The following is a 21011-nucleotide window of genomic DNA, read 5'->3' as shown; positions in this document are numbered from 1 at the left end:
AAGCTATTGCGTATCTTCATGATATTGCCATGGGTGTTTTACTAGCTTTTCAATAGCTTTGTGAAACAGGGAACATCTCTGGGCAGGATTTTGGCTGGGTGCAAGAGTGCATGCTTGTGTTGGGAGGTAGGGAAGGCTTTAATATGAGGTCCATCTGCCTTAGCTCATCTGCACAAGCATTGGGAAATGCTTCCTGCCTTTAAAATCCAAGTCATTACATCTGTGGAAAAAAACTCTTTTAAAAAAAAATTATAGTTCTTGTACACTGCACACTTTGTGTCCTGAAAGGACAGCTGAGGTGCCCTAAATTAAAAGGTCTGGGTTTCACCACAGTAATATGTGAAAAGGTCTTATAGTGCAGACGCATTTCTAAACTGCTCTGAATGTTGTTGCTAAAAGTAGCTTCTTTACTATATTTGTACACGTTTCTATAATAGCTAATATTTCTGTATATTATTAATTGTCTCCAGTATGGAACTTGCTCTCTTGCTGGGTTTCCTGCAGGTGTTTGTGAGTGCTCTGTGTAGCATTCTTACCTGAAATGAGTTTCAAGCCCTCATAAACTCCACTAGACAAGTGTAGAATTTAAAAAACAAAAAAGAAAAGAAGTAATTTTAACTGGGCCATGTTAAGTCAGGAAATACAGAGGCTGAGGCTCCAGCAGCAATATTAACTTGGCTGCGGTACACATCCTGTAAGCTCTTTCATGACATACACCTCATAATGTAAACAGGAATAAGCACGTAGATTAACGTATGCAGAGAAGGAGTGTTTTTATGAAAAGAAAAGAGTGTTTTTATGGATTTGCCCCCCTTGTCCCTGTGACAGCTGAGTCTTGCACAGAGCCTGGGAAAGCCTGGCACTGCCTCACACCAGGCTGGGCAGCGTGTCCATCGCTGACTCAGGCATACCCGACTGCTGCTGGGGTGAGAATAGCAGCAGCAAATGAGTAATTTGGGGTCTGTTTCTGTCAAAACAATAGCAGGGTAATGAACTGCATTTTGTTCTTTAAGGTCTGAGTTGCAGCATGTATGATGCTTGAGCGTTCCATCTTGTGCCTCTCCCCACTGGCATGCCTGGCCCTGCTGAGGCTGCTGTGGTTGTAATGAAGTGCAGTGGCTTTGCTTTGGTGAGCCTCAGCTTTCTGCTTCTATTACCCACGTGTTATAGTAACAGCTCTCCCGGCTAATTTTAACTAGATCATGTACCAAAGTGATTAAATGAATATTGTACTTTAATACAGATCTGCAATGGACCAAGCAGTATTGCTCTTTCTATGATGTTGTCTTAATTAAAGAGTGTGTTATTAATATATTTCACTGAATTGATAAATTTAGCCTGAAGGTCAAATAGTCTAATATGACCTTCACCATGTCACAAGACATTATATCTTGTGCAGTTACCACTGCTCTGAGCTGGAGATTTGCATGCAATGTGGTGTCATCTAGGGCAGAGTCTGTGGTCCTTCAGCAGCAGCTTCCAGCAATGACAGAGGTGGTCTGGGTGAATAAAATTAATTTACGGGTCCTCTCCAGGAGAAAACAATCATCCTTTTCCGTCTAAAAAGGGCTCCTAATCAGTATCAGCACAATGATATTGCTGCCTTGCTGTGACATTGTAAAGCTCTGCAAGGGAGGTGGGAGCAGCTGTAATACTGCAATCTAATACTTCTCCTCTGATACTTGCCTAATGGCACCTCCTCTTCAGAGCAGCCTCCCAAGGATGCTGCTGGAGCATTGTAAGCCATGCTGTTGAGCTTTAATTTCATTATTGTTCGATTTGGCCAGCGTTTTGTTCACTTTCTCTGCAGTGTTAGACAATTTGCAAAGGGAGTTAGTAGCTGGGTGGGTGACAGCACTTACTGTGTGCACGTAATCTAAATTTCTCTCAAAATGGAATTGTATTAAAGTAATTTGGTAAAACTTTGAAATTACAGTAAGGCTGCTTTTGATAATTGAGTCGTCGTCCCCCCCCCAAACTGTGTTTATTAAAATAATCATGACCTCACACAGAATGGTTCAAATCAAACAGAGTGTCTGGATCTCACTGGGTTTTGGTTCTGGCCATTTTTGCTATGTGGGAGGTGAAGGTAGGCACTGCTTTGGAGCCTCGCCATGGTGGATGGCCAGCTGTCCCCTGTCAGCTCTCACAAGTGGAACAGTACCTGCCAGGATTTGTGCTGGGGGACTTGTCAGAAAGAACAACATTGAAAAATGACAAAACCATGGAAAATGGTCTCTTAACTACATTAAACATTTGTGAAACTTCTGTCATTCTGCAAAAAAAACCCTGTAATTTTTACACAGTGGAGCTGTCCTCCCTGACTCAGACTGGGAAAAAGACCTATTCAATGTTACATTTTAATCATATACAACACAAAGAGTTTTGCTGTGCTGTTTAAAATCCAGCTTTCTTTCAGGCTGTGTTCTGCCGGGATGTTTTCATCCAAAACGGACTGCTGAGGCTGACAGGAACAGTCTGAAAAAGCAGCTCTAACCTTCCTTCCTGACACTTCAATAGTGACACCCACTGTGGGAAACTAGGGCATAAATGCATTAACACTTGTCACTGGGAAGAAAATCCTCTCCATGATGGGGACCAGAAGAGAGTGATTCCTAGATTCGTGATACAAATTGGTTCATTATTTATTTCAATCAAAGTCTGTAGATGCTGCTACAATGAAAAATTAAAGTGCATTTTACAGAATACACATGAGCTGACACCCTGCTAAACCCAAAGCTTTCCTGACCTACAAAACGAAGGAGACCTTTGATGCTTCCTCCACTCTTTGCAAATTCTCAGACAAACAGGCTTTGTCCAGAATTACAACAGAGGTAGGACCTCCTGAAACAGATGCCAAACCCACTGTGTTCACTGTTGCCGTCCAGGGAAAACATCCTGCTTTTGCCTCCTGGTATTACAGATCTGCATGAGAGCAGCCCAGCTGCTTGGTCTCCTGTAAATGCTTTGGACCTCACTAGGTGTCCTCTCACCTGTGCCACCATCCTGTTGCATGTTGTCTGTAAGTTCAGCAATGCTCCCCTCTTCCCAGATGGGTGAAAGACAGCTTGTTTCCTGCTGGAGCAGGGTTTTTCCGCTCCTCCAGCTGTATGCAAATACACAACTTGTATGTCACTAACTGTGATCTGACTGAAGAAGCACACTCCTGCTTCTCTCTCTGCTTACAGGGCAAAAGCCTGGTGGTGTGGGGAAAGTCTAGCTTTAATACTGAGCTGTGTATTTTACTGGATGTGCTGGTCTTAGTATCATAGAATGGCCAAGATTGGAAGGAACCTTAAAGGTCGTGGAATTCCAGCCTGCCTCCTATGAATGGGGACATCTTTCACTAGATCAGGTTGCTCCCAATTCCATCCAACCTGGCCCTGAACACAGCTTCTCTGGGCAAACTATTCTAGTGCCTTGCCAACCTCACAGCAAAGAATTTTTTCCTAATAAGTAATCTAAATCTTCTCTCTTTCAGTTTGATGGAATTCCCCCTTGTCCTGTTACTACAGGATACCACTAAAGTCTCTTTCAATCTTTCTTGCAGGCTCCCTTCAGGTCCTGAAAGGCCACAATTAGGTCCCACCCCAAAGCCTTCTCTTTCCCAGGCTGAACAATTCCAAGTCTTTCTGTCTTTCCTTGCAGGAGAGCTGCTCCAACCCTTTGATCACCTTGGTGCCTCCGCTGGGCTCACCCCAGCAGGTCCCTGTCCCTCCTGTGCTGGGAGCCCAGGGCTGGATGCAGTGCTCCAGGTGGGTCTCAGCAGAGCAGAGCAGAGGGGCAGAATCCCCTCCCTGCCCTGCTGCCCACGGGGCTCTGGGTGCAGCCCAGGACACGTTTGGCTCTCTGGGCTGTGAGTGCCATGGCTGGGCCATGTGCAGCCTCTCACCCCCAGCACCCCCAAGCCCTTCTGGGCAGGGCTGCTCTGGGGCTGTTCATGCCCAGCCTGTGCTGGTACCAGGGCTTGTCCCAGCCCAGGGGCAGGACCTGCACTTGGCCTTGTTAAACCTCATGATGTTCCCATGGGCCTGCTTCTTGAGCTTGTCCTGGTCCCTCTGGATGGCATCCTGTCCTTCAGGTGTGTCAGACCACCTCAGCTTGGTGTCATCTGCAAACTTGGTGAGGTTGCACTCAATCCCTTCATCTGTGTCATAAATAAAGATAATAAATCACACTGGTCCCAGTGCAGACCACTGAGAGACTCCACTTGTCACTGATGTTCATCAGGACTGTGAGCCACTGACCAATACTCTCTGGATGCAACCCTCTGACCAGCTTCTTATCCATCTAACAGTCCCCCATCACATCCCTCTCCCTTCAATTTAAAGAGAAGGATGTTGTGGGGGATCATGTCAAGGGCTTTACAGAAGTCCAGATAAATGACATCTGTAGTCCTTCCTTTGTCTGCTGATGTGGTCATTCCATCACAGAAGGTCACTGGGCTGGTCAGGCAGGATTTACCCTTGGTGAAGCTGTGCTGGTTGTCCCAAATCATCTCCGTGTTCTGCAAGTGCCTCAGTACAGTCTCCAGGAGATTCTGTTCCATGATCTTCCCAGGCACAGAGGTGAGGGTGGCAGATGATTCCTGAGTTCTCTTTTCTTCTCTTTTCAAAGATGGGTACAATGTTTCCTCTTCTCCAGGTGCCTGGGATTTCACCTGGCTGCCATGACTTTTCAAATATCATGGAGAGTGTCTTGCAAACCACACCAGCCAACTCCCTTAGGGCTCTGGGATGCACCTCACTGGGTCCTGTGGGCTTACACAAGTGGTAGTGCCTTATTTACATTATGTATACAGGTGGTCCCAGACCTGATCTCTACTTAAAGTGGGAGGGAGTTTGGTCCCCCACAGTCTCCATCCTGCTGTCCATCCACTTGAAGGATGTGGGAATATAGGTTGCCAATGAAAACTGATGACTGAGATCTGTTGGGGTGTGCATTTCTCAATACAAAGATCAAAGAGACACTTGGCATCCATGGATTTTGAGAAAGCTTCTGTCCAGAGTCTGCAGCAGAACACAAACCCCAAAGGCTCTGCTTACTTACTGGCACCCCAACGCTCTGAAGCACACGGTGCAGCTCCTTTGTGTCCCCTGTGCTGGGGAGGAGGGTGGATGGGACCCCTGGCAGCCACCTCTGCTCATTGTTGTGCCTGGCTGTCAGCACATCAGCTTTAATCAAGGCTGGCAGGAGCTTCAGTGGCAACTGACCTCGTGTTAAAGACTAAAGTCCCTGTCTCATCTGAACTCAGTTCCCTTCATGAAGGATTTCAGATGACAAGTGGGACAGGTATTAAACTTTAACCAGCTGTTCATCTTTAAAATATTAATCCTGTTCTTATGCTGTTACCTGTTTTCCCAGTGTGCCTGGGTTTGAAGGAGTTTCACAAGTGATGACTGCCTATCTTGTGGTCATCCCAGATCTGCAGTGTCAGTTTCCAATTTTCAAGCCTTCCTCACAGGTGTTTCTGCTGGGAACATGCTCACCATGTTTATCTGGAAATACAAATATGCTGAATTCAGGCCAGCTTTCAGTTTTCTTCCCAGGCTCTCAGCAGCATAGATTATATTCCCCTTCTCTTAATCATCTTCCCCATCCTTTGTTGTTCTGTACCATAGAGGAACCTTCCTCCATATGGATTGTATTTCAATCCTCGACTTCTTGGGGTGAGGAGCTGAGCAGAGAAATGTCTTCATTGCTATGATGGGGTTTGGGCTGCAAGATGACATGTGACACGTCCTATTCCAGCAGGAATCCATTATGGAGTAGAAAACATCCTCCTATTTATCTTCTGAATAAAGCTACGAGCATTTCTGCCTGGGAAATCTGTCCCATAGCTCAGCTGGAAATAAATAAATGCAGCAAACAAATGGGTGGCACCATTCCAGAATGCACAGTTATTCAGGTTAGTGCACCACGGCTGCTGAGAGGTGTGGGCTCTGGGGAGCAGGCTGTGATGGGCTCAGCTTGGCCTGCAGCCTCGTCTTTCAGGCCACATCCACATGCTCATCAAAGGATTTAAACCTCTGTGCAGTGAGTAGTCTGAAATGTGGTGAGCTCACAGCTCCTGGAGGTGTAGGGTGGAAAGGACCTGCTGGGTCACCTGTGCTTTACTTTCAGGAGGATCCTTCCTAATTAAAGCATGACTTGTGCTTGCAAGGTGTCTTATTTGGGTGGTTGAATAAATTGCTGTCCTCTCTGTGAGATGTGAAAGTGGATTTACTCATGTGCCTGTAAATGTCTCAGCTGTGAGGCTGTTATTTACTGCACTATTGTAATGCAAATGTTTGTGGTTATGTTTGCATTGATCACACAAAGAGTGCACACAAATTTTATTTCTTGTGGTATTTAGGCTTGCTGGTTTTTTACTTCCTGCTGTATCTGTTCTGTTAGACACTATATCATAGCAATTGCTTGAAGAGTAATTGCCTGTCACTCAAGTGCCATTTTACAATATAGAGCTGTATCAATTAAAAGATTCTTCCTCCTTCAATTAATTTTGATTCTTCAGGGTAGATAGCATTGTTTTTCTGCAGAGCATCCCAGTAAATAATTTGGTACTTTGTACATTTATTTACATTTAAATGTATTCCATGTGAAAGGTAATGGCCTGTAGTTACAGTTGCAGAAAGAACATTCATTGTCAGAGTCTTCTGGCTGGCTGTGGTGCTCCCAGCATGGAGGCAGCCTGAGCGCTCCAGTCTGATGGATGTGAAATCACTGGTTGTGATCACTGTGAAATCACAGCCAAAGAGGAGGCAGCTGCCCTCTTTTCATGTGCACCTAGGGTTGGGAGGTAGGAAAGGTTTAGGTGTCACAGTTGCAAGTTTCTTAAATGAACTGCTTTTTCAAGTTTGTCAGTCTGAAGAGCAGTTTGTCCTACATGACTCTTGTGGGTGTGGGCAAGCATCAAAAATGGTAGCTCAGCTTGAGAAACATGGAGAAACTGTTTAGAATTGGTATTTCTTGTTTGGAGTGGTCCTCTAATGGAATCACTTTTCAGTACATACAGACACTGGAAAAATGGAGCCTGTGAGTAGGAAGCCTTGACTGGAGAGAGCCTGCTTTGAGATTAATGATTTTGTCTGTGGCCTTTTAATACCTCCTATAGATGGGAGCATAGCTCAGGAGTGATCTCTCTGATGGGAGGCAGGAAGTCCTGCTGTTTGGAAGGCATGATATGACATCTTTAGTGTCTCTCTTCAGTGTTCATAGGGGCTAATCCTACCTTGGGGTTAGGGACGGCCTTAAATTTGATGGAGCTTGGATTAGATGCCAACTGATTTAGGTATCTAATCTATAATGAGTAAAACTATTAGTCTGAGTCATGTAAGTATGCAAGGAAATATATTTTGAACTTTATGTACTATTAGATAGTCCAGACAGTGGACATTACATTAGCTACTGGCAATGATACTGCCATGGGCTCACACTCATAGGGATCTCTGGATCCATTGTTTTTTGTTGTGGGGGAGAGGGAGGTGGCTCTTCCAAGAACTACTGTAAGCTACTAAAACTGATTACATTATTATTTTTTTATTTTTAACACAGTAGTTAGTCTGTTAAAACTGAACTTGAGGTTTTCTATGGAAGACCTAATACTTGCCTTAAAATCACCAGGTTTCATTTTGGTCTGTAATTGCCTGGAGTTCACCTGCCTGCACTGACTGCTGAAAATGGTTGGTATTTCAAGGCCATTGTGTGGGCTCTGAGGGTCAGTGTGTGTGTGTGGGTTGTGTCGAGAGTCAACATCCCTTATTTGGGGGCAGGGGGGAACGAAGATCCATTGGGGCCCATTTCTAATAAAGCCAGAGCAATCCTGGAGTAAAACCCCATGTCTTTTGCAGTCATCTTTTTCTTTTAGCTCCCACTTCCATTTATTTCATGATGCTGTTGGCACTGCAGGGACAGTTTGCTCTTCCTCAGCTGCACTTGGAAACTTTCTGTTTGCTGGGAGGTGCCCTTGGCAGTTTGCACTGGGGAGCAAGCTGTGATTTCAGTTTAAATGAACACTGCTTCTCTTAAATAAGAACTTGTTTAAATAAAGTCAGGTTAAAAACCAACTAAGAGTCTTTATGGAAGAGCTTCCAGTTTAAACACGGCCTGGCAGGGACGTGCACAAGCCTGCCAGCATTTCAGAGAGGTGACCCTTTACAGCAGTGTCCCTGTCTCCTTGTCGAAGGTGCTCAGGAAGACCAGGTTCTCAATTTCCCTTAAATATCACCAAATTTTTAAGGGATTGTGAGAAAAGTGGCCTATCTTGTGTTGATAAAAAGTGAATGCAGATTTTTTTCAGAAACGTGCTTGTTTCAGTGAAGAGTGTGTAGGAATAATCATATCTGGTGTGTTGGGAAAGGCTTATAAAGATATTCAGGACAATAAGCAGCTGCTTATTCTGGGTGCTGGCATGCTTTTTTCTGTCTCCCTGGTGTGTCAGGTGTAACCTGCTGCTCAGTCCAGGCCACTGTCTGAAGTGGTGTCCCAGAGGAGCTGTGTGTCCACAGGTGACAAGCCTGGAATAGTAAACCCTCTCCCTGTGCTAGCAGTGCTCTTGCTGCTCATTGCTCTGCATTACAGGAGCCCAAACTGATATCTAAAATATGAGTTCCACCTGCCCCTTAGTTTTCCTGACCACTTTAGTACTTGTAATCCCCCTTTTACGCTCCTGTTGCTATGAAGAAAGGCGAAACAGGCAGGAGACGCTGATTATGTGCTTGAGAAGCAATTAAATGGTGTTGGAAATGCTGCCAAAACATGAAAAGCAAAGGGAAAGGACAAGTCTGGGTAAAAAGTTATTTTCTGTTTCTTGTATTGTGTGTATTATTAATAGATGGAAAATTATTTCAGACAAAGCTGTGAATTTTGTTAGCCCTTCTAAAAACACTCTAATTTTTTTTAAAGCTTCCCTGTGAGTATTATGACCAACCTCATTTCACAGCTAGATATATTCATCTCAGTTAAATGCAATGGACAAAATCTAGAAAACCCAACTGCTTAACATTATAGGCAGCTTGCATAAACATGAATTATTAAGGTCACAAAAGCTCCTAGAAACCAGCTGAAATGAGTGCACTGTTGCATTTCTTTTTTTCAAAACATGCATTAATTAATAAGGGGCTTAGTGTCGCAGACTGTTTCTCCCCCCTCCATGCCTCCATCAGATTTTGCTTTCATTGAGTGGAGAGGAAAGTGTCATGTCTCTCTCTTCCTCCTCCCTTTTGTTTGGCTGGAGCAAAACAAATCTGGAAGGTGCCAGACTTCATCCTTCATAAGCCAGTCATTCACAGGTGTGATACCCTAAAATGCTCAGGTGGGTTCTGTTGGGGCTGTTACAACAGCAGCACACCCTCCAGAACAGCCAGGGGTTTTATTTCATGCCATCTTGGACTGCCAGAATAGGAGCAGGAGTCTGAAGACAGGCTGCCAGGAGCTAGAGAGCAGTCACATCCACATGTTTGGGCAGTGCAGAGAGGGCAGGGTGCTGACAGGAGAAATGTGGAAGAGAAGAAGACAATGAAGAGATGGCCCAGTTTGTGTGGGTGTGGGCATTGTGTCATGTGCTGGTCCCCTCCACCTGGTGTGGGCATAGGCAGCACGTGGTGGCTATGGAGGTGTTGGAGATGTAGGAATGTTTGATGGGAGCTCCTCTCCAGCCTCTTCCAGCACAGGAAATAATTTCAGTGGCTTGAGTGAGAAAAGGGCTGCTGTGACTGAGGGGGCCAAGCCCTCCTCGTGTGCAGAGTCAAAGCACATTTCAAGTTCAGCACTGGAAGATTCTTGGAGCAAGGAGCTGAAGAAGGAAAAAAAAAGCAGGAATAGAGTGGTGTTAATTTTTAAAATGAATTAATTCATTTGTGGTGCTGGCTGTAGAGGAGGCAAGTCAGATTAACTGTGTGGAGGGAAGAGGCTGCAGTGACCAAGTGGAAATTGAAGAGAACTTCAATGCTGGGTGCAAGTGGTATGGGTGGGGAGGAAGGCTGAATCTGATGGAACTTCCACAAGAAGAAGCAGCTCAGATGAGAGAGCTTACTCATGGGACTCTGTGTTTAGGAGAGGGGATGCCTTCAGACATGGTCCTAAAACGTGAAAAATACTACAAGCGAATATTGCAAGTGAACTTGTGTATGAGGTGGTTGAGCTTTGGTATCGTGGAGATAGCAAACAGCATGAGATTTTCTTTTGTGGTTTGTACTGCAAGTAAACCCCCTAAGGTAGACACCTCCCCGTGCTTGTTGTAAGTCAGCGTGGAGAAGGTGGGGACAAGGGCTGATGGTTGGCATCTCTGCTGTCTGTGGTCCTGGCATCTCAGAAGAAACTCAAGTGGGCAGGGTTTGGGTTATTGAACTCCAGAGAAGTGAAATCTTTACTTCTGGCCTTGCTGTGACTCCCTTTTGCTTGGTGCCTTAATGAAATACAGCACAAATGCCAAGGCATCTCATGTGGGCTTCTAAAAATCTTCCCAGGTACCACACTTGTGCTTTATCTGCGAGGAATCCAGTTCCTGCAGCCACTAGAGAAACAGTTCAAGGAAACACAAATGTTAAAGCCACTGTTCAAATGCCTCTGCTCTGGGGTGGGTAGCTAGTTTTAATTCCTCAAACAGCAAAGAGGTTCTTTGGGATGAGTTTGGGGGGTGGACCTGCCTCCACCAGGCTGGGAGGAGGGGCACAAAAGCCACAGTGCAAACACTCACCCCAAAGAACGATGGTTATTGGGCCTGCCTTGTTAAAAAACAAGGAAAATGTTTGTGCCATGCTGTATTCCATCATGGTTTTTGAAAATTAACCTCATCAGAGGCTGCTTTTGATATATAATAAAAAAACTCTAAGCAACACAGGAGCTTTAAAAGAAGCAAAGACTTGACATATTTGTTAATACTCAGGGTAGCAATGCATTAATTTTAAGGCATGCTTTTTTTTTGTTAATAAAATGAGGACACTAATTAAAATTAATCCATTTATAAATCTTTCCACATCCAATTTTAAAGCGTAAATAAAACATTTGCCTTGTCTGTCCCTTTTCTCATCCTGAGACAATACAGACCATGTCACTTTTAACTCTTTATGGTAATGAGCAGATAAAACGATCTTAAATTATTTGCTAAAAGATATAAAAATTGGTGCCACAGAGGAGATAGCATTTAAAGTGCAGGAAGGATGGCAGTGGAAATTTTGGGAGTGCCTCAAAATGTGTTTTAATGCTTGCCTTTGGGATCTGCAAACCTGAGCAGTTTCTTGCCCTGTCCTCCATTCCCACCCCTTTCACAAAAATGAGTTGTCTGTTGGCTGTCTTCCTTGAGGTGCATTTTTCAGTGTGATAATTTGCATTATAAAATACACAGGGATGAATTTACTCCAGTTTTGCTCACAAAGTCAGGCAGGATTTAATGGGTGAGGTTGGAAAAAGAGAAGTGGTAGACCAGTCCACGAATATGCCATATTTGATTAATTTATGTGATTTAAAATTAAAAACAAACAAACAAAAAAAATGGGGGCTTATGGCAAAGAAACTCTTTGAAGTTTTATTTCTGTGACATGTGAGACTGCAGCGTTGCCAATGCTGAAGGTATTTTTCTGTGCCTTGTTTAGAAAGAAAGCTAAACACGACCTTGGGCCTGTGATTGTTGGGAGCTCCTCAATGTATGTTAATTAGTAGACTGTGAGAAAAGTAGTACAGCTGCTCAGGGAACTATATATTCTAATTTTTTAATGTGTTCCAGATATTATAAGTTGTGCCTACAGATCTTTGGTGCAGTTGTGGCTGTGTGGAGGTTGCATGTGTCTGTGTACCACAGTAAGGCACTTGCATATAGAGTGCTGGCAAAACTGCTACCCCCTCCCACCCAAAAAAGTCCCAAATAACCAAAAACCCCCTGTAGGTGATACTTTAAACTTTAACATGAGCTGTGTGTCTCTGCTTTGTCTCAGGCCATGCCAAAGTGAAGAGATAGCAAGGAGCAGGGCTGTTGTGTGTGAGGATGCTCCTCTCTGCTTTCATATGCAGATTTTTAATAAAACAAGTATGCATCTCTGCTTCTTGTCATTCCTGTCCCTGGGAAGTTTCATGTCCCTTGCTATCTTCTATCAGTTTTCTGCTCTTTGGTTTTGATGTCTGTTCTTTATAAATCTTCCAGCCTGAAATCTGCCCAGAACTGCCCCCACTCCTTCTTGGCAGGACTAAAGCTCAGCAGCTGCAGACAAAATGAAGGTAAGAGGAGAAAAATTGCAAATCCTCAGAGAAATATGTGCAAAGCAAAGTTATGCTGCCTTGGGAAGGGGCAGCTTGCTATGGTTCTTCTACTTGTGTCTACAAGTGCTTGGTGGATTAGCAAATGGAGAGTTTAGATCATTGTTTCCAGCAGTGTTTGCACTCTAAATATTTATTCACTGTGCACAGGAGCATTGTTCCACCTTTCCAGAGAAGTTGTGCTCAGGTAGGAGGTTTGAGCCCCCCTTCCTCCCAAGGGTAATGGGATTTAGATTTGTGATAGCAAGTTTGTGGCTCTTAAACAAAGTTGCTGAGAAGGACTGTTTTAAGCTATGCTGCTGGTAATCAGTCTGCTTTTGTGAAAGCATAAAGAGACAGCTGTTGCAATGCAGGAGTTAAGGCTCCAATGACTGTTTGCTCGAGGTGTTCTTTCTCCATGGGTGCTGCCATGGGAGGTGGGGGAGTTCAGGAGGACACGCTGGACACTCACTCTCCTCATCTCCAGAAAATGGGAGGATTTCTCCTTGCAGAAAGCAACTTCTGCATGGTGTCGTGGAGAGCTTTTTGTCCTGTGTGCTCAATTTTCGGTTTTAAAGTGCTGTGCAAAATGACTTCTTTGCTTCCAGCCACAGATTCAGAACTGCAAACCACCCACTGTACAGCTGCTAATGCACAGATTATCTCCACAGCCAACAGCTTTAAGTAATCAAACAGAGATAATTTTACCTCTGTGACCCAACAAATAAACACCAGAATCAGGAAAAATCCTTTCACCCACACAATCCTACCCAGGCTTTCAAGGGCAGAGTGAGGAGTTTTGTCAGAGCCCACAGAGGTGTCAAGGTCACCAGGTTTGTCCCAGCCTGGATCGATGGTGAGCTGGCAGTGCTGTGGTGTGGGGTGCTCTCAGGAGGTCATGATGCTCTGTAACCTGATGAGACCATCTCTTGCTGCTGCAAAAGACATTAAATGAGTAGGGCATAGACTGGAAGTTGTGTTTGCGGTCCTGCTTTCACAGGAAAAACTGTGGCTTGGATAGGCTTTTGTTGATGACTTCAGCCTTTAACTTTCTGTTCTTTGGAAGAACACACATTTCTCACAGCTATCAGGGGTTTAGTGCCATTAAGAAAACACAACTGTTACATATTGTAACATTGCATCTGTGGCTTCTTTCTCACTGACCCGTTGCCATCGATGTTGAGAAAGAGAAGAATTGTAGCCCAGAAGTCATATCAGAAAACATTTTTTTTTTCACTTTAAAAGTCTGTTTCTTTTTGCTTTCATTTCCCAGATCAGCTAATTATGACCATTTTCTTAGAAATTAAGTCTTGGTGTTTTTTAAATTTTAGTAAATTCTAGTTGCTCTGAGCTTTCCCTGCCCTTTCCCCCTTTGTTCTAGTAAACTCATTTCCTTATTCCTGTTATTAAGGATACTTAGCATATTGTCATTGGGAAACAGCACTCATTTCTTCATGGAAAGAAGCTGCTTAATGTTTCATGTATTGCAGTGAATAATTAAATAAAGAAAAATATATTAGCCCACAAAACTAGTTGGCAGCTGAAAGGAAGAATGCATTTGCAGTCTGCTGGGGAAAAGTGACACTCCTGGCCTGGTGTCTTGAAGCACAAGGGTAAGGTTTAAAAGCGAATAGGTCTGGCCTGACATTGAAAAAAATCCGGATTTTTCGACTTCCCATGCACTTACAACATTAATCTTTAATTGTCATATTCTTGAGCTACTGGCTATGAGATCAGACCTGGAATTGTTGGGGCTAAGGAAATCCAGGCTGGTAAGTGGAATGAAATATCAGCAGGGACCACGACCTTGTGAACTGTCAGGGATGGAAAGGCTGTCAGCACTCAGGCAGGCAGGGGGCCTGGCAGCCTGATAGTGGATGGCATGAGCAGTCTCCATGTAAATAAGGGGTTTTATTGCCCTTCATAGTCCTTTTCACCCCTTCTGGGCTCTACAGTCATTGCCCCTTTCCTTTCGATTTTGTAATGCATCTTGAAACACAACTGTTGGGCTCTGCGAAAGTGGGGTGAAAGACTGGGCAGATGGCATTCTGTGCTGGGAGAAGACTGACTGCTCCCAAATGATCTAAATGAGCCATGGAATTTTTTTCTTTCCAAATGAAACCAGAACTGTACTGTAATTTTGCAGTGACCTTTGCAGAATGAGATCAGACACTTGCCATCCTCATGGCAGAGACAGCCTTGTTCCAACAGTAATTCAGGGCCCAGTTACAAATTGGGATCTGTGCTGAGTATCTTTTTCTTTACCTCCTCCCATCTAGTTTTTCCTCTCACTGCACACATAATCTCAAATGGATAACATGCTGTAGTAGAATTTGCTGAGACCAGAGACAGAGAGTTGTGTGGAGAACAACTGTGCCATTGCACATCCCTTTGGATCTGGTTACTGTTGGTCTCATCAGCTCAGGTAGGGGCTTTTGTGTTCTTTTTCTAGCCCTGTGTGCTGGCATTTGGAGTCTGGATCCCATAATTTCTGTCTGCATCGTGCAATTGCCTTTTGCATTTTCTTTTCTGTGTGTGACCTGCAGCTGTGGCTTTGGTGGGGACACAGTGAGCAGGACTGCAGGGATGATGTGGATCTGGTGTGCTTGATACTCACCAGAGCAACTGCTCAACAACAAGAGAACATCTTGCAGCCCTCCAGCCTCCACGTGCTCTGCTGCTCTGCCAGTGTGACTGGTCTGACCTCTCCTCAGAGTGAGAGATTGGGTGCAATTCAACTTCTAGCAATGTGGGGAGAGGGCTAGGGAGCTGTTGCAACAACCTGAAGAGTCTCCAAAATGAGGAGAAAGGGGACTTTTTATTTCCAAAAAGACGCTTAGAAATTCTTGTCAAGGATTGCGCTGAACCAGTGCTGTTAACTCTTCTTCTGGCTTATCTAAGTACTGCTGAAGTTGTGACCTTTTAGATCATGTCCACCCATTCTTCACTTTAAATTGACAGACTCTGCACTGAATGGCTCATACTTGGTAAGACAGATACAGAAAACATGAGAAAAACTTTAAGAGGAAATGTGGTTTTTAATCACAATCTCCTGCACCTCATCTTTGGTAGCTCATCAGCTTGTGATGGGCTGTATGGCAGAGAGGATAGTGCCATTTAAAATGTGCTGCTTATTTCACTGGCTTAGACCTTTCCTGTAGACTTGATTCAGCAAGGTAAATAACCACACATCTACTTTGAATTGCATGAATACTACTACTGAAATTAGCGACACTCTTCCTGCGGTTCATTTAGGATGCATGGTTGCAGCTGACCCAATTCCTGCTGAAATAAGTGGAAGAATTTCCCAGTATTCTATAAACCCAGGTCAGGTCCTAAATCCGCTTAACCCTTTGAGTGCCTGCTCTGCTGTCTGCTTACCACAGTGTCATGGTTTGGGAGTGGTACAAATGCTGGCATGCATTGCATTGACCTGAATTTTTTCTGTAAGGTGCACCAAAAGAGGAGCTCTCCTCAGCCCCCAAACACACTGCAGTTCATCTTCTGACGCTGCTCTGTTCACTATGTGATTCCTCCCCTGCCTTCACCACTCTTGATTTCATTCAGCAGAATCTGCATCTTCCCTGTGCAGGAGTAACAAGCAGGAGGAGTCACTGCACTCGAGAGTCGGTAGGAGGGCAACGGCAGCCAGACCTGGAAATCCAGTAACCCTGGTACCACTGACCTCAGGATTAAACCCTGCTCACTGAAACATGAGCCCAGGCTGCCAAATTGCCCGTGATAAGCTTTAAAGAACTGGGAATAAAACCATGCCTGCATCTATTTTCATTGCAGCAACTTTTTAGCTGGAGGCTCATCTGGCTGCAGCAATGTGAATAGAGAGCCCCCACAAGAGACCTGGCAGCCCTCAGCTGCGCTCCAGGATCCCATTCTTGGGGTTTTGTTTGTTTGTCGTCTGGATTAAGGGGATTAAAGACTTAACCTTTGTACAGCCTTTCAAATAATAACTTGTTTGTGCTCGTACTGCATGTCAGGGAAGGATTCCCCCCCGCTCCTGATTTCATGATACCAGTGAAGATCTGAGAGTGGTCAGGCTCATGTAAAGTTGTGTCTTGTGCTTTAATCCCCCCTAAATTCAGCTCAGTGCTCTGTTCTCCGTTTTGTGGTGTTGCTGGGACCAGGGCAGGGTACCTGCTTCAGACCTCTATCCCAGGAGCTGGGAGCTGTCATGTTAGTGGGGGGTCACAGTCTGAGCTGCCAGATCCTTGTCCAGCTGCTGCGCCTCTGGGCTGTGTTTTTTGTAATCAGAAATAATATTCATGCTGCCAGATGGGACCCTGCTGCATGTCAGTCTGTCACTGGCTGGCTGTGGCTATTCCTTACTTCCTGCTCCAGAGTGGCTTTTCTAAACAGGTTTCAGAGGTTTGTAGTTCTCACTGCAGCCCTCTGAGTGAGTGGCAGTGTCTTTTTTGAGATTCTTTGGGGATTTTTTTGGGGATTATTCCAACAGTGACTAAAATTTTCAAAAGCATCTAAGTGATTTAACAAATTTATTGGCATGTGTGAAAACAAGACTAAGGAAGACTTGAGAGCTGTATTTAGCTTGAACATTTTTCTTCTACTCCCTGTGCATATTCCACATGTAATTAAGGGAAGACCCAAGGCCACCTTTGGGACCAGCTGGTCCCACCTGCAGGTATATCATCTGCAGGCATGGCCAGGACTTGCTTTCCTCAGAATGGTGCAACACCTGCATGGTCTCAGAGATGCCCAGGAGACAGTCAGGCAGACACAGAGATGTGGGTGGCCCTGGCTTTAAGATCTTGTTCTTGGCTCTGCTTCCTTGCAAATAGCACTGATCCAAGAGACACTGTACGTGGCGGTGGAATTTTGGGGATTGGATTTTCTGGGGATGGGAGTCCTTGGGTTGAAGTGTGTGAGGAAAAGGCATTCCTCCGGCAGTTTTTCCCCTGGCAGGGAGGTTGACCCACCTGGTTCCAAATGGGTAAAAGCAGTTCAGTCTTGTGAGTGCTGTTCCTGGAGATATGGCAGTGCCATAGGATTCCAGTAGATGCACATGTCATCATGGCACTCTGCAGACACTTGGTGGGGAAAAAAAATCTGTAATTTTGGCTCTTCCTGTTCTCAATGGACTGGAAGTAACAAGGATGATACAACTTTATCACCTGGATCACGTAACAGCTTTCCCATCTGGAGTGTCATCACATTCAGTAATTGTTGCCCCCTCCAGCAAACTACAGCTCTTTTCTAGATAGAGCTGCCAGTGTAAATAGTAATTTAAAAGCTACAATACCTAGAAAAGCCATGGATTTACAAGTCTGCATCCAAGAGTCTCTACTGTCCAGCCATGCTCAGGACATGAGTGACCACTGCTTTTCCTCCAAAGACAGCACAATACTGTGTCAGGCTCTAACAAAGGTTGTTACCATCAAGGACTTTAGTCTAGGGAAATAGCTTTTAAAAGAACTGCCTCAATATTGCCTAAAAATGTACTTTAAAGAGAATCCTTAATCAAAGTGATGTAACAACAGGAGTATTTACTTTTCTACTTGACCCTGGAAGAGATAAGTCACAGAGAGTTAACCATTCTCTGCATTTTAGAGGGGATTTTATCTTGAAAGAAATTTGCCCTACCCTACTTAAATTTAGAAGATGTGAGTCCCCTTGTGTCTTCTGCACAGCAAAGGCAATACAGACTGAGCTTGAGCAATACATGTTAAATTTGCCAGCAATTCTCCACTGCAATAAATACCTCTTGCAACATAACACTGAAATCTGTTGATTGCACGTCTCTGCTTTCTGGAGTATAATATACTTCATCCACTCCACCAAATGTCCATAAGGAAATTGTAAGTGAAATTAAACCACAATATATGAGAGTCAACTTGCACAGACAGTCAATTTAGGACAAAAGCATCTCATTCTGGCTCCTGACTGTACAATTTTCAGAAGCAATTCACAGCAAGTACGTAATAGTCAAATAAGTTGGATTGGACATTAAGCTATGTGGTGGGTAACATGAAGAAATAAATTCAAATGTGGTTACAAATTTGAAACTTTATCTTTCGAAACTCTGTGTAGCATTTTTGAGAGCTCCACTTGACCTACAACTGCTGGGTAGAGGCAGTAAAAGTGATATAAAGGCAGTGAAAATGAATTAATTTGAAAAGTCTAAGTGAATATTAATAGGACCTGCTATATTCAACAATTTGCAAGCGTGTCTGGCATTTATAGATGAACTGTGCTGTTTGTTACATATTACATTAAAGAAGAATCCTGAACCAACATATCAAAATGTCAAACTAACACAGCATTTTTCTTTGATCTCCTTTTTTGTTAAAATGAATTATTGATAGCCTTTTCCATGGCTGACAGGAGAGATTTCTGATTTTTATTTGCGTACTAGATCAAATCTCCTATTCCTTCTGTAGACAGAGATCTTTACAACAACATCTAGATATGGCATGTGCAATTGCAGAGCTCGGATTCTTTCTAGCAGAGAATGTTCTCCCCACCCATCCCGTGCTGCTGTGATTTCTTAAGCTGATATTTTCATTGGACGACTTTGAGCAAATACACAGCCCACCCTGGAGCCAGCGGTCAGGACGAGGGTGCAATGGCTTTGTGTGGGCCCACAGACCACAGGGGTGGTGGGTGTGCAGCTCCACAGAAGGATCTGGAGCTGGTTTCCCAGGATCTATGGAGAAAAACCTGTTTGTCTTTTCAGCGATGAGGCTTGGGGAAGGTGTTTTCCAGAGTGAGGTTCGATTTATGCCAGGTTTCAGGGAGATGGGGTGTGTGATTCTGGAGGTTTTGGTAGTACCAGGGGATAACAACATCTCTGTTATCCACCAGCACCTGGTTTGGACATCAGTAAAGCCTTGGTCACTGCAAGAGCTCTCAGCTGCTCTGAGTTCCGTGGTTTGCAAAACTTTCTGTCCAAATGTCACCCGAATTATAGTTCCAGCAGTCATGTGCTTCTTAAGGATCCACCTCCCTCCTGGAACTTGGCAGCCCCCAAACCCTTTTGCTGCACTTCACCTGCAGATGTAGAAATGGTTTTGGCTTGTTTTATTTTAAGGTCAGAAGACTCTGTCAGAGAAACAAATCTTCCTCCTTATGCTCTCCTGTTTATCCTGTTAGCATTTTTAATTGCATCCAAAAGATGCTGCTTGAGTTTGGCAGCTGTTGGGGCTCTTCCTCCAACATCTCTGGGTTTATTCAGGCACAAGAAAGGATTGTGCAAGTTGTAGCCATAAGGCTCATGAAAGATTTTAGATTTGCATGGATTTAAATTGTTTCACTTGGTTTAAGTCAGAATAAATTGACTGGAAATGTGGGTGAGGGTGGCCCCAGGCAGAATGCTGCATGGAGGACAGAGGGACACACTTATCTACTTATACTCCCCCATCCCCAAATGTGTTTCTGTTGCCTGCATCCCATTACAGATTTGAGAAACACATTTCCCTCCCTGCAGCTGTGGAATGGGGGACCAGCAGCCCTTGTCTTTCTGTGCCTCCAAGGAGATGCAGAGCCTGTGAGTGCCTTTCCCTGCCTTCTGCTGTCTCTCAGCCAGCAGGTCTGCTAGCTTTCTTCATGCTTTAATCAGGTTTTTTCTCTCCGTTCTGCTGACCCAGTTTAGGCTCTTTGAAGGCACGGCAGAGCTCCCCGGCGGCTGCGGCTCTGCCTTGGGGGGACGGGGATGGGCGGCAGAGCTGAGCAGGCGGAACGGAGCGGCAGCCTCAGCCCAGGGGAGGAGGGTGCTTTTGGAGGTGTGGGTCTCCTTGGTTTGCTCCCCTGGGCACCTCTGGGTGCGTGTTTTTCTCTCTTAGCTGCTGCATATGGCGTGCTGTTTTCTGTTTGGTTGTTGGTGTTTTCTTGTTTCTTTTTAAAATATTTTTATTTTTTTAAAGGAGGTTTCATTTCAAGGCTGCTGGTGCAGTCTGCAGCGGGGTTTCAGACACGCGTGCTCACACTTTGTGCCTTAATAGCACCTGACATAACCTGGTCACAGACACGAGCCAGGCAGATTATCCATCCCCCACCACTTCTCTGTCCCCTCTCCTGTCCCCTTTATGTAGGGCATCCTGTATCTCAGGCAGCATCCCCTGCCTGAATCCCTTGAGGAGCCTGAGGGGAGCCCTCCCTGCCTCCCTTTTTATCCTGGGGTCTCAGTTTCGTGTTCAGGTGCTGAATTTGTGGCTCCTTTCTCTGTGTGTGGGTGGGGATGCCGGCTTTGCTCCGACTGCACAGGGATGATTGCAGCTCTGCAGTAATAATTACATGAGCCAGGCTGAGGAGTGATGGTACGGGAGAGGATCTGTGTGGTGGGATGACTCAGGGGTGGGGTGACGCAAGCCTGGGGCCTGACTTTGTCTTTGCAGGCTGCAGAAACTTCTCTCCCAAAAGCTGGAGTCTAGGTCGGGAGTGATTTACCACAAGGCTGCCAGTATCCATTCTCTCTGCTTGGCACTGGCCCCACTTGTTACTGCAAAGGCCTACAGGAAAAGCGTGAGAACATTTGTTTTCATGGTTTTTGTTGGTATTTGGTGGTTTCCTGCCTGGCTGAAGGATCTCAGGTGTGTAGGAGGAAAATAAGGACCTGTCCTCATGAGATGCTGTTCGTGATGAATTCCCTGACAGTTTACTTTTTGGAGCTTTTATTGCAAATTGATTTTATTTCATCCCATGTTCCAAGAAGAGTAATTTTGGCTTGCATCCAAATTTACTTCATCCTGGGTGAATCTACTTGTGTAGACATTTTTTGAGGTATCAGAGGGTCTTCAATACAAATCTGGTCT

At 44.7% G+C, this 21011-nt stretch overlaps 1 protein-coding gene across 1 annotated transcript in view; it reads left to right on the top strand.

Annotated features, from left to right (window-relative positions):
- The window catches only part of PDZD2 (PDZ domain containing 2), a 202074-nt gene that overhangs the window by 2483 nt on the left and 178580 nt on the right, over positions 1–21011 (top strand). Inside the window, exon 2 of the mRNA XM_054517933.1 lies at positions 12137–12210. The gene's annotated coding sequence lies outside the window, so the exon portion shown is untranslated. The remainder of the gene's footprint in view (positions 1–12136; positions 12211–21011) is intronic.

The sequence above is a fragment of the Molothrus ater genome, chromosome Z, assembly GCF_012460135.2.
Source record: "Molothrus ater isolate BHLD 08-10-18 breed brown headed cowbird chromosome Z, BPBGC_Mater_1.1, whole genome shotgun sequence".
In the NCBI taxonomy this organism is placed as follows: domain Eukaryota; kingdom Metazoa; phylum Chordata; class Aves; order Passeriformes; family Icteridae; genus Molothrus; species Molothrus ater.
Note: the sequence above shows the minus strand (reverse complement) of the source record. Positions and strands in the feature narration are given on the sequence as shown.